The sequence below is a fragment of the Xyrauchen texanus genome, chromosome 30 (assembly GCF_025860055.1).
Source record: "Xyrauchen texanus isolate HMW12.3.18 chromosome 30, RBS_HiC_50CHRs, whole genome shotgun sequence".
NCBI classification, from domain to species: Eukaryota; Metazoa; Chordata; class Actinopteri; order Cypriniformes; family Catostomidae; genus Xyrauchen; species Xyrauchen texanus.
The window spans coordinates 10,069,194-10,082,881 of NC_068305.1; the positions used below are offsets into that span (position 1 = coordinate 10,069,194).

Here is a 13,688-nt window from a genome sequence, read left to right on the forward strand (position 1 = left end):
CTACTCCACTGTTTTGCTTAATTGCTGCTTGTTAAACAAAACCAGAGTCAATTTTTTTCACGGTTGTTGTTAGGCCATATATTCGAGTAAAGCTGCCTGTCACACATGCAGAGCATGTTTTGCTGAAATCCCATTCTCTTCAGTCGAAGATACCTGCTGATTCAAACTGGTGAAGGGGTGATGCATACCAACTTACCGCAACTCTCTCTCTTTCTCTCTCTCTCTCTCTCTAATGTCCTGTCCTGTGGATTCTCAGGAATGACCTCAGAAATGATAAAATACATTGCATTTTAACCGTGCAACTAAATCTTAATATATTCGCCAAAAGGCTGTATCCGTGTTTTAATGATGTATTAAAGTGACAAGCTGACCTACAGATTTCTCCTCCGTAGCTGCATTAGGTATTTTCCTTGTTTTGTAGGGATATTGTTTGTCTTACCACAAGTGATGAGCTTGTTTGTTTGTTCGATTACTTGTCCAGGTGGTCTCAGACTGATTGTTTTGGTGGCGATCCTAGTGCAATTGTTCGGTTCTCCCGATGGCCAGTCCACCCCTGATCGGCCAAAAAGTGCATCGGCCCACCAGGAAAATGCCCAGTATGACAGATTACCAGTCCAGCCCTGATTTATCCCCTCATGGCTTGCCGTTGAACACATATGTGCATATGCAGCTTTCAGTGATTGAAGAAATTATGTTCACTTAAGTCAGACTGTTGTGGTTCTGACAGAGCCAGTGACCTCTGGGAATAGACCAGATGACTACCATGAAGAGAGTGGCGACGGCTGGAGAGACAGCGGACAGCTGGAGAGACAGCAACCGGGGCATGGAGGGTTAGCTTCCCAAACTGCAGCACCCATGAGGGGGCACCCATTAACAAGCTACGGAAAGCCCTAATGAAACATACCCTCAGAGGTGTCCGAGAGGTGGGGAGAATGAGCACCTGAACAGGACGGACACACAGGTATCGACCCAAGCTTATGGACACCAGACTACGAGTGCAGTCTGTACATGCGGAAAAGTCTGCAAAAACCTGCATGGCCTTAAGATCCACCAGGCCAGAATTAAGTGCTTATCTGGAAAGCGAGTGATGCAACACACAGGTCATGTACCTGGTGTGACGCAGGAGGAGCCAGGCCCGGAATCACCCCACAGTGCCCAGACCCTCCACGCACCACTATGCCATCTCCAAGCCAGGCATTCAGAATATCATCAGGTTAAGTGGCCCGCCACTAATAAGGAAAAGGAGTGGCACCCGTTTGATGAGGATGTGAACCAGATCCTCAAAGTAACAGCTAGAGGGGATGCTGACCGGAGGCTGCAGACAATGTGCACAATGATCATCAACATAGCTGCTGAGAGATTTGGCCTGAAGGAGCATCGTTTGACCAGCGGCACGGCAGGACCAAATCGTCGGGAGGAGAAGATCCGGCAGCTCAGAAAGCAGTTCAAGCAGGCAAGGGAGGAGGATAAGGCTGCCCTGGCAGAGCTCCGGAACATCATAAGAAGCAAGCTCACTACCACACGTTGAGCTGAGTGGCACAGAAAGAGGGGCAAGGAGAGAGCTCGCAAACATGCATCCTTCATCGTAAGCCCCTTTGGATTCACCAGGAGACTCCTCGTACAGAAGCGTAGCGGTTGACTCAATTGCACTCAAGAAGAGGTTGATAAGTACCTCAGCACCAGCTACAGAGATAGTGCAAGAGAGCAGGACCTTGGACCATCCAGCACTTTGATAACCCCACCAGAACCCAGTGTGGCATTCAACCTCAAGTAACCAACCCTGAGAGAGGTTCAGGATGTTGTCAAAGCAGCTAGGACTAACTCAGCACCAGGTCCAAGCGGAGTGCCCTACGTGGTATACAAGAGGTGCCCCAGTCTCCTCCAACGACTATGGAAACTTATCATGGTTATCTGGAAAAGGGGAAAAGTGGTGCATCAGTGGAGACATGCAGAGGGTGACCTTGCCAATGCTTATGGGTCAGTCCCGCACAAGCTGGTGGAAACCTTGCTGATTCGACACCATGTTCCAGACAAGACTAGGGACCTCATTCTAAACTATTATAACAGTTTCAGTCTGAGAGTCACTCTGGATCAACAACATCTGCATTTCATAGGCTGGAAAAAGGAATAATCACTGGGTGTACTATCTCAGTGATCTTGTTTGCCTTAGCCATGAATATGCTAGTTAAGTCAGCAGAAGAAGGCAGAGGCCCACTTACCCGGTCAGGTATGCGACAGCCCCCCATCAGAGCGTTCATGGACAATCTGACAGTAATCACAACATCTGTACCGGGCTGCAGATGGACACTCCAAGGCCTTGAACACCTCATCAGCTGGGCCCGAATGGACTTTAAACCAGCCAAGTCCTGATCCCTTGTGGTGAGGAAGGGAAACGTAGCCGACAAGTTCCGTTTCTCCCTGGGAGGAGTCCAAATTCCATAAATCACAGAGAAGGGCTACTGGCCACTGCTGGTTTATGATGTCCCCCTAACCACCATCGAGGGCTTTGAGAGGAAGATCAGCCACACCCTGCATAGGTGGTTGGGCCTCCCTCGCAGCCTCAGCAGCATAGCCTTGTATGGGAGAAAGAACAAGCTACAACTCCCCTTCAGCAGCCTGTCGGAGGAGTTCATGGTTTCCCGGGCAAGAGAAGTGCTGCTGTACAGAGAGTCCACTGACACCAAAGTCTCCTCGGCTGGTATAGAGATGAGGACGGGTAGGAAGTGGAGGGCCCAGGAGGCAGTTGACCAGGCTGAAGCGCGGCTGCGGCACAGTGTGCTGGTGGGTACAGTGGCTTCAGGACGTGCAGGGCTTGGTTGTATCCAAAGACCTCAATATGACAAGGCCCAGGGAAAGGACAGATCTCGTGGTCAGGGTTGTGGAAAGCAGAGCCACAACGGATCCAGTTCCTTATCCGATCAGTCTAGGATGTCCTCCCCAGCCCAACCATCCTCTTCTCCTGGGGCCTGATAAACACCCCTGCATGCCCTCTGTGCCAAAAAAGAGGGTGCCTGGAGCACATATTAAGCTGCTGCCCTAAAGCCCTGGGAGAGGGACGATATCGGTGGCGCCACGATCAGGTGCTAGGGTCAATGCAGAAGCCATCAACACAGGGATCTCCCTCAGCAGGCACCAGTAGCCAGCACAGTGCTCAATTGCATTTGTCAAGGCTGGAGAGAAACCACAGAGCAGGAACCCAGCAGGGGGACTTCTGGCAACAGCCCGGGACTGGCAGCTAAAGGTTGACCTGGGAAGGCAGCTCAAAGTCCCAGAAACCATCACCATGACTACACTTAGGCCTGACATGGTCCTCCTTTCAGAATCATAAAGGCAGGTGGTCCTACTGGAATTGACTGTGCCCTGGGAAGACCGAATGGAAGGGGCGTTTGAACGGAAGAGGGCCAAATACGAGGAATTGGATGGTGAATGCCGTAGCAAAGGATTGAAGACCCGCTGCCTCCCAGTCGAGGTTAGCTGCCGAGGGTTTACTGGCCAGTCGCTCTACAGGGCCCTCAAGCTCCTGGGAATAAGGGGACTGCACAACAAGAAAGCCATCAGGAACATCATGGATGCCACTGAAAAGGCATCTGGATCACTGTGGATCAAAAGGGGTGATCCGTGGATCATTGGTCACTTAACGAGAACACAAGAGCCCGCTTTGTCGACAAAACGATTATTTCAAGCAAGCCTGATGTGCTTTTTCAGTTTTTGGAGCCATTAACTCAGCAGGGAGTCCCAACGGTCAAGTGATTAACGACCTCCCGCTGGCAGAAGCTGTTGCACGCTTCATCTACCTCCATCTGGCTGGTGATTATGTTAATGAAGCTCACAACAGAAAATCATTAGAAAAATGAGCTAGTGTTGCACTGGCCTAATAGGACAATGCCCATATTCCATGATGAAGTACTTAAAGGACTTAAAAGCCCCATTAATTTTTTCAATAGAAGAACTGATTTATATACATTTATGCATTTGGCAGACACTTTTATCCAAAGCAACTTACAGTGCACTTATTTCAGGGACAATCCCCCCCAGAGCAACCTGGAGTTAAGGGCCTTGCTCAAGGGCCCAACAGTGGCGCTGGGGCTTGAACCCCCAACCTTCTGGTCAGTAATCCTGAGCCTCAACCACTGAGCCACCACTGCTGAGCTGCGGGGTTGTTCATCGATGGTACAGTACACTGTATGCTTCCGTTGAAGCCATCAATTCGTGTTATTTCAAAAAACCGTGTTTAACCCTCTTGTTTTGTTTTGTGCATTTTGTGCTAACACATTTAGTGTTCCCGGTCAAAAATGACCGTCCCACTAAGATTGTTTATAAATCTCTCATATTGCATATATTATAACAAGATATTGCATTAGATCTTTTTATCAACTTATTTTTTAGTATATAAAATGTATATATTGATAGAATGATTAATTGAACTGAGCTTAAACTGGGTCATTTTAAAGCCTAGAATCTGGATGTGGCAGGGTGGAGGGCGGGGCCGGGTCGTGATTATACACACCTGGTCCCTTATCAGGCTAATTAAGCCTCCAAGAGGAATAAAGGCAGATGGCAGACGGTTGTGCGACGAGAGAGAGATAGTTTACAGACATGTCTGTCATGTGTGTGTTTGTCTTTTTGTTTAAGTTATTCATTAAAATATGATTTATATTGCCAAGCTGGTTCTCGCCTCCTCCTTCCCATTGAACTCCTTTACACTGGACTTTTGAATGCATATGCCTGATCCTACCAATTCTTAAATCATGCTTTTTAGATTGCTGACAAATTTTTGTTTCATTCTCATCATTTGCATATTTGTTATCACAACAATTATATTCAGAGTTGGTAAAAACCATAAACAAGATGAGATACTATGTGTAGCATATCGTTGGAAAGGGCTCAACTAGTAGAATGCAATGAGCCAATTTTGTTTCACACATAATGTGTGAAAATTCCCACAGGCACTCATAAATATAATAAAAAGAAGTGTCTTTTTGTAATGTTTTTCCTTATTTCTTCCCAAAACATACATATAGCATAGACAATGATGTGATGTAGCCTACAGCAAACTATCCTGATTCAAATGAGCCGTAACAAAAAAATTATATGATAAGTAGATCTTGTAATATTCCTCAAAGAGTGTACATGGAAAGACGATGCACAAGAGGGCGCTCAACACTTGATGTGTACGTGTATTTGTTTATATGTGTGTGTGTGTGTGTGTTTTATTCCAATTTTACCAACAAAAAAAAAGTCGTATGGGTCAAAATGACTGCAGCACAACTTGAGGATTAATAGCGTAATTCCTGGTGAACAAATACATTACCCATGGTGCAATAGAGAAAGTTTCACCAATCAGAGAATCAACATACCAACATAGCTTGTGAAACAAACCCAGCAGCAACCGCCCACTCCCATGACGCACTGTTAGAAACTAATCTGTCATCCTTCACTCTTAAACTACTTATATTTGTACATATCATAATATTTAGCCATAAACTTAAAATATATTGTTTCTATACTTAATCAACCACCTGAAATCAATAGTTTTACATATTCCCTTTGTTTTTTATTCAATGACATCATTCACAATGCTTCATGGGATTGTAGTTCATCACCTTATTAAAGACATTAAGTAAACAGTCTTGCATCTTTGTTTTTTGTCGCATTTTCAAATACATTTTTGGCCTCAAAACAAAGTTTGTAATGCTGTGATTCACCTCGGAGCTGGTTGGTTTGGTTCAGGGCTTAGATTTCTTTTATGGAGGATTTTCTAAAAAGCCTGTGAAAAAAAAAGAATAGGAAAAATATTTCCTGAGCACAGATGGCTGAAAAAGTGGACGTGCGCTGTTGTGCTCTATTTCGGATGCAGGGTTGGAGACCGTTGCAGTCAGAGATGACGCAGGAGAGCATATCAATGTGTCACATATGATAAAAATAAAGTTAATATGCAGTTTGACGTCAGCAAACCCAAACAATTACTCTGACCTTGTACAGTTAGGTACTAGGAACGATAATTGTCCAAAGCAACGGTAGCAAAATTGTGTTCTCACGGGACAAATAAACAACAGACAAACTCTCAACTTACTGCAGCCCAAATATGGTGGTCCTGAGAACGTGAATGATTGCCAGATAGAAAGTGCTTCAAAGTCTTCAGATTGGCTAATCAAAGAATCTGTCCTTGACCATTTTCTAGCTGTTAACAGAGCGTTGTCAAATGACATAGAGGTGTAATATTTCATCTATTTCATTCATATCTGACAGGTAATTAGGATGTTTCCTGCATGTCATTTCATTAAAAAATCTCTTTCAGCACCGTTAAGAAAGTTTACATTAATTTATAATATGTATGAGCTGTGTAGGCCATTTCTTGTTGATGTGCGCGTATTTGCTCATCACAGGAAGTGAGAAAAGAACAGGAATATATAAAGCAGTGATGTTGGAGCTGTTAACTGCAGTGCACGTGCTCAGACATCAGTAAAAGGACAGTAGCGAGTGTTACATAACTGTTTCAGGCAAGGACTTGTGTGGCCTGAGGGTTTGTCAAACGCATCCAAGGAAACCTTACAGTGTGAAATGGACAAAAAAAAAAAGCATAATTTACTGAAATATGAATAAATGAATGGAATCGTGCGTGTATTTCTTTTTTTTTTACGCATATCTTAGGTTTTATGGCTTTTGTTGTGATTTTATGATTAAAAACCTGTAGAAATCTTTGAAGAAAAGCTATTAAAATATTTGCACTATTACTATATTATATTTACTACAGTACTGTATATTTAATATTTAAATCTTAAGATTTACTCATTTCAATTGACACATTTTCATCAGTATTCCATCAGATTTTTGTTACTGAATATAAATGAATGTTAGCATAATAATAGCATAATGTGAGGTATTTCATTAAATTTTTCACATTCATTCTTTGTATAGAGTAATGTAGATAATTTAAAGATTACTTAATTCAGTTTGATGGACATTTGTCTCACAATTGAAATGCATAAACCTTAAAAAATAGACTGAAAAATAGTGTTCTTTTTTCTGATTCAACAACGTTTTGTTGCTCAATATAGTCTAAAGCGAGTCATTAGATACTGTAATCTAATTACATTTTTGTTTAAACAAAATGTAGTGTCAAGTAATGTATTACATTACTTTGGTTGCACATTTTACGAAAATTATATTATGTAGAATACATTTAGATTATGTTCATATGTACATCAGTTTGTTTCTGTGAGAGCTTTCACATAGACATTATTTTTTATTTGTTGAGCAGAAAACTGTAAAAAGTGCTTTAGAAAGTAACTTATAAGTAAAGTTACCAGTAATGTGATTACTTTTTCCACTAAGTAATCAGTAAAGTAATCTGATTGCAATTGTTTTTTTAGAAGTAATGAGTAATTTGTAGAAAATTACTTTTTTAAGTAACTTGAGTAACTTGACAACCCTGGTGTCAATATGTGCTTTTGAGGTTTGCATGTTACGTTTTGTTGTTTCTGTTGTTTGGTGCCTCAATCAGCTAAAATATATAGGCCAGTGACATACAGTATTTAACACCACACTAAAGGGCTTTTCACAAACTACCAGTAGAGCACTAATGAAGTGCATTGACTTAGAAGACCAAATCAATTGTCACTGAACTTAGGATCTGGAGTCATATGGCTAAACATTCCTTCTACATCTTTAGTAAAAAACTTGCTCAGTCTTTTTTATGCCTACTTAATTTGAGACCATAAATTTGTCCTCTTCTGAAAATGTGAGGACATCTAATCTCAGCTGTCGTGGAAAGAGAGTCGAGGTTTGATGCTAATAGAAGCTGAAGTTAGAGACATGTAAGAGGCTCTCAAAGTCCCTCACGTGACAGAGGAATGTCACAGCTGTGTTTGTATTATTTAATGAACTCAGAAATCCCACAGCTCTCCCACTCTTTCAAATACTGTACAAAATCAGGGCTGGCAGGACTCTTTATATGATACAGCTGATACAAGATGTTTTTTATGACATAGCACAAGCACAGCAGATTTTAAATCCAAAGATAAGGTAACATTATTGGCCATCCATTTAGTTGCTGACATACACCTCATATTTTTACCATTCAGTGATTCTCTATATGCATGTCAACCCTCTTACAAATTCAAACTTTAGACCTTTAGAATTCTCAGGCTGTAAAACAATTAAAATACTGCTACCACTAATTAATAATTAATATTAGTTCAAATTAATTATGAATAGTAGTGGTAGAAGTACTATTATAATTAGTATCAAGGCTGTTGCTTAAGGATGTAATCAGACCAGAACAAATATTTTGTGGGTGGGCCCCTCTCCCCTGGGCCCAGTGAGCATGTTATTGCATAGAGTTCTTCAGCCCTGTATGGTTCGCATTATGTTCTAGTGATAGAATGTCTTTTCTCATTTGATTTTCTAAAATAAAATAGCTCTGATAAGAAAAAAGAAAATACATTTTAGAATCTGTGTAAAACAAAAAATGGTACAAAAACTAGTTTTTCTTAAAAATGATTCATTCCACCCCCTCTAGATTGTATAGGCTTGTTCCGAACGACACACCCACCTGATGAGGACACAACCCATGTTTTTCGGTGGTGTTAAGATCCAAGAATTTTGGTTGAGGGTTCAGAGATTTATGTTTGACCTATTGGGCATTCAAATTTCATTTTGACCCAGACTCATTAATATAGGGGATAAACACATAAAATTTGGGTCTAATTTTGTTAAACAAAGAAAGATTGTTCTAAGGGCATGGATTCGGCAGGAGCACCCTCATTTCAAGAGTGGTGCACAGAGATGGGGAGGGTGGCGGCACTGGAGGAAATGTCATGTAGAAGGCTGGTGAACAGAGATTGATTTGATAGGAAAGGGGGCACCTATTTGGCCTTCTTGGGGGGCTCTCAGGGAGGGGCAGTGGAGAGAAAAGTAGTTTTAGATGTGTGTGATTATTATTATATATATTTTTAATATATATATTTCTTTCTTTTTTTTCGCATGTATACTCATGTGTGAGCACAGGGATGTTTGTTGAGGGTCAAGGTGGGGTTGGGGATTGGGAGGGGTCATAGTGGGGGTTAAATATTGATTCTGTGAATATATGTTTTGCTTTGGTTTGTCAATTTTGTGAATCAATAAAAAGTGTTAATAAGAAAAAATAAATAAATAAATAAATTCCTCTTTGAATAAATATTTGATTAATTGCTGCATTTAAACATTTGTAACACTGACAAACTAAAAGATCAAGTGAATCATGATCATGCGTTCCTCAATATTGCCAAATATTTTCACTGTCACTGAAGTCAAGCTCATCCTCGTTGTCAATCAGAGATGATTTGTCTGAAAATGTTTGTTATGAAAAACAAAATAAATGCAATAATAATTATATAATTGCATATGCTGAGTAAATGCAATAATATAATAGATGCAACTATCTATAAAAAAAAATGCCCCAAAGGGAATATGCATCAGTGCAGTTCCTAGTGCAGCGTTGCCATTTTCAAGGTTAGTTGATCAGTGAACAACAATATTGAATTAACTTATCAAGGAAGCAGCAAAAAAAATAATGCTGTTTCAGAAACATACTGAAATGTGTCTTCCCCATACCGGTGACCCCAAGAAAACAGACTCATGGAGACAAAATCAAATGTCACGTGGCTTAACATAAACAGCATATTATTGGTTACTTTAAAGACTGCTGTTTTAATTACACTAAGGCATTATGTTTTAGGTTATTTTTGGAAAGGTGAGAAAGTATAGAAAAATCTTTGTTGCCATATGGCTACACCCGACAATAATGGGATAGTGGACACCCCTTGTCACAGTCCCCAGGACAACGTTAACTTCAACAAAATATGAATACATATTTAACATCATGCATTTATTGAACAAATGACTGGGACATTAATTCAGTTTATTATGAATACAAAATACAATATTTCTAATATCATATATTCAATATTAATAATTCAAAATTCTTGCTAATTTAAAATACAGCCCATAACAATAGCAATTTAACAATGAATGTCTTAAAACTGTTTCAAAAGAGATTATTTCTGTAAAACATGGTTCGAGAAGAAAAGGGCAGTGATGTCATGACATTTCTTGCAACGTTTTACAATAAAGCATAATTCAGAAACTCAGTGTTCACAGTTCTGAATCATCCAAACGGATACCTTGTAAAAATGGACCTGCCAGACTTCTTGAATATTAGGTAGACCTACTACAAAGAGCATTATATGGTACATTATACTGTGTTGTGTTATGGTATATAAATCTGATGTATATGAAAACTATGAATTGAGGAACAAATGACCTCTACTCATTCCTTCAACTGACGCACAGCAGTGAACAATGTGTCCCTCCACCCAACCATTTCTCAAAATCTGGATATATTATGTTGCCTCATTCCCAAATAGAGAGCGAGAGAGAGACATAAAGGGGGTTGGGGAGGATAAGAGACAAAGACGTAAGTGAAGAAGATAGGAACTGAAACATTTAGCTGAGAAGGAGCAATATATGTTTTCCTCTTTTGCAGGAGAAAGGGAGGAGGGGGATGTAGGAGAGAGGCAAAACCCACAGCAACCCATCCCTCTGAGGTAGAAAAAATAGCAGGCCAGCGAAGCATGTGGAAAGAGTGACATTAGGATAAATGCTCTTTGACTTCTGGTATAAGAAAGAACAAACATGGGTCACAGTGGAAGTTTCCATTAGCATGGTATTAAACTCTTTAAAATCAATTTTATCATGTAATACACGATACATTATACAAACATTGTTAGCAATCTAAGGCACCCAGTTAACAATGCTGAACATATAAAGTCAAACATAATGTCACAAGCACCAAATGATAGGTTATTGATATTATATTTGTAACTATGTGAGACCAATGTGTTAATACAATAAACATTTATACATGTTCTGCTGAAATGATGCTAGTGTTACATTAAATATGCTAAAAGTATCAACTAAGTTAAACTAATTGAAGGCTCACATGATCTACATATATGGACATTGTATTTCAACCACTATAGATATCCAATTTCTGGTCATGTCTTGAATAGGACATGAGTTTAGAGATTAGGAAACAGCTATGATGACACTTAAAGGTCATTAAAGGGAAAGCGGTGACTTAATCAATTCTCATTTATTTTCAAATTGCAACTACTTACAAAGTTTGAAAAAATACAAGCCACTCATGTTTCCACTGAAGAGTTTTAACACAACTGAGTCCTGATTCTAAAATACACTCACCTTTCATTGCTATCCAGTTTCAAAAAATGTGTGATTTTTTTGGACTTTCATAAACGTGCGGTTTTATGGGAACCCATTTGTGGTTCTTAAAGGGGTAGTTCACCAAAAATGAAAATTCTCTCATCATTTACTCAACCTCATGCCATCCCAGATGTGTGTGACTTTCTTTCTTCTGCAAAACACAAACGCAGATTTTTAGAAGAATATATTTTATCAATTTAGGAATGGAGGAAAAAGCTTTGAAGCTCCAACAAACACATAAAGGCAGCACAAAAGTAATCTATACTAGACTCCAGTGTTTTAATCAAAGTCTTCAGAAGCAATATGATAAGTGTGTGTGAGAAACAGATAAATATTTAAGTCCTTTTTCAGAAAAAGTTCCCCTCCCAAACCTGTAGGTGGTGACATACAAGAACAATGCCGATCAGCCAAAACAAAAGAAGAAGAATGAGAAAGGGAAAGTGGAGATTTAAAGTAAAAAATTACCTAACTATTTATCTGTTTCTCACCCATACCTATCCTATCCCTTCTGAATATACAGATTTAACCACTGGAGTCTTATAGATTACTTTTATGCTGACTTTATGTGCTTTTTGCAGCTTCAAAGTTCTGGCCACATTCACTTGCATCAAATGGACCTACAGAGCTGAAATATTCTTCTAAAAATCTTTGTTTTCTGCAGAGGAAAGAAAGTCATACACATCAGGGATGTAATTTGAGTGAATAAACAATGAGAGAATTTTCATATTTCGGTGAACTATTCCTTATAAAAACAATCAATCAATTATTCAGCTCCACCAATTAACAGCAGCTATCAACACTTTCAAATCTTATGTACACACGGTTACACATTTTTTCTACTAAGAAAAATATATAAAAACATTTCTGCAGTTCAGTTAAAGTCAACATGAAACAACAATCACAACTCATTACATCCATAATGGCGTGCAATGAGGATGCAGGCAAAGACACGCGTCCCGTTGTGACTTTTTGCCTTCACCTTAAAAACAAATGGTCTCTTCTCAGTTTGGAGGATTATGTCACAGGCTCTGCAATCTTCAGATATTATTGTGTGTTTAACCACAGTACATAGGTTCATTATATAGACACATTATACAATCAAATCTATATTTTAGGTCCCCTAACCCACCCTAGCCCCAAACTTTTCAACAATATAAAATACAACGTTTTGGTGGTGCAGAGAAAAGGTCGCAATAAGGACATATCGTTATGAGGCTATGTTTCACGTGTAGGTGGGACTTCGTTTTATTTGTCAGGAATTGATTGGAAAAGTGAGCAGTCCATGAAAAAAACGGAGACAGACCTGAATGTAAGAGGACTACTGTACCTCCCTCCTGAAACACAGCTGACACCCACTTTAATAGAGGCTTCTTTTTCAAATCTATTGTCATTTGCTATAATTGCAGAACCCTTTATTGCATTAAGGTCAATTCAATTATTGCATTAACTATTTAAAAAATATAAGAAAGGCCGTATTACAAACAACATTACCCTAAAACAATTTCTAAATAGCTTTGAAGTCAGTTGACAAGAAAATGTTATTTCAGAGGTGGAGCAAGTAAATGCATTTTGATGTCCATGTATTTTTCCCCCCTTTGGTATAACGTGCATTGTTGAATCCTTATAAAACACAATAAGACCAGGAATGTGGAATAAGAAAGTAAACAGGGTCAATTTGGATTTCATGTTGACTTTAAGAGCTTATCTGTGCACTCCTGGCCACAGCTCTGAAGCTAATGTAGTTCTATATCTAAAGTGCAACTGCAAGTACTATGTAATCCTCAACTAGTTAAAAATCAGCTTACATGCCTAAACTGTTGCGTGACAACAGTTGGAATAATGGATTATGAAAACTTTGCAAACAAATAATTATCCCAAAAAATAAACCTGCAGACAGATAAATGTTAATAAAAAAAATGTTAAAAGAAATGTGTTGATTAAAGAAACAGGAAGAGGGAAAACATGGGTAGAGAGAAATGTTCAATTAACAATAAAAAATGTAGGTAACACATATTAATGTTCCTTTTTTAAGGATTTATAACATGGTTCATAATGACCACTAATTAATTTACAAATGCATTATAAATCATTGATATACGGTTATAACAACATGCACAAAAAGGTTGACTTGTATCCAATAACTGCCAAAATAGTGAACCTTTTTACCTAACATGTAATAAATGCTTAATAACACTTATTCAACAACATTAGTTACTTATGAAAATAATGTACCTTAATGTAAAATGGGCACATAAAAAGACTGTATTAATGAGTTGCCGACATTAGAAACCTGCGTACATAAAGTTAAGTGTGGTTTAATGGTCATCAGGATTATAACATGATATTTCCTGTGAATGATCATGAAGACCTGAAAAGTGTTTTTGCAGAGGACTTTAAGTAACTAGGACTAGGTAAGTTGGGACACC

At 39.2% G+C, this 13,688-nt stretch overlaps 1 pseudogene; it reads left to right on the top strand.

Moving 5' to 3' along the window:
- The first annotated feature begins 1,087 nt into the window (after positions 1-1,087).
- Positions 1,088-3,854, top strand: LOC127623654 (uncharacterized; annotated as a pseudogene).
- Positions 3,855-13,688: the final 9,834 nt, after the last annotated feature.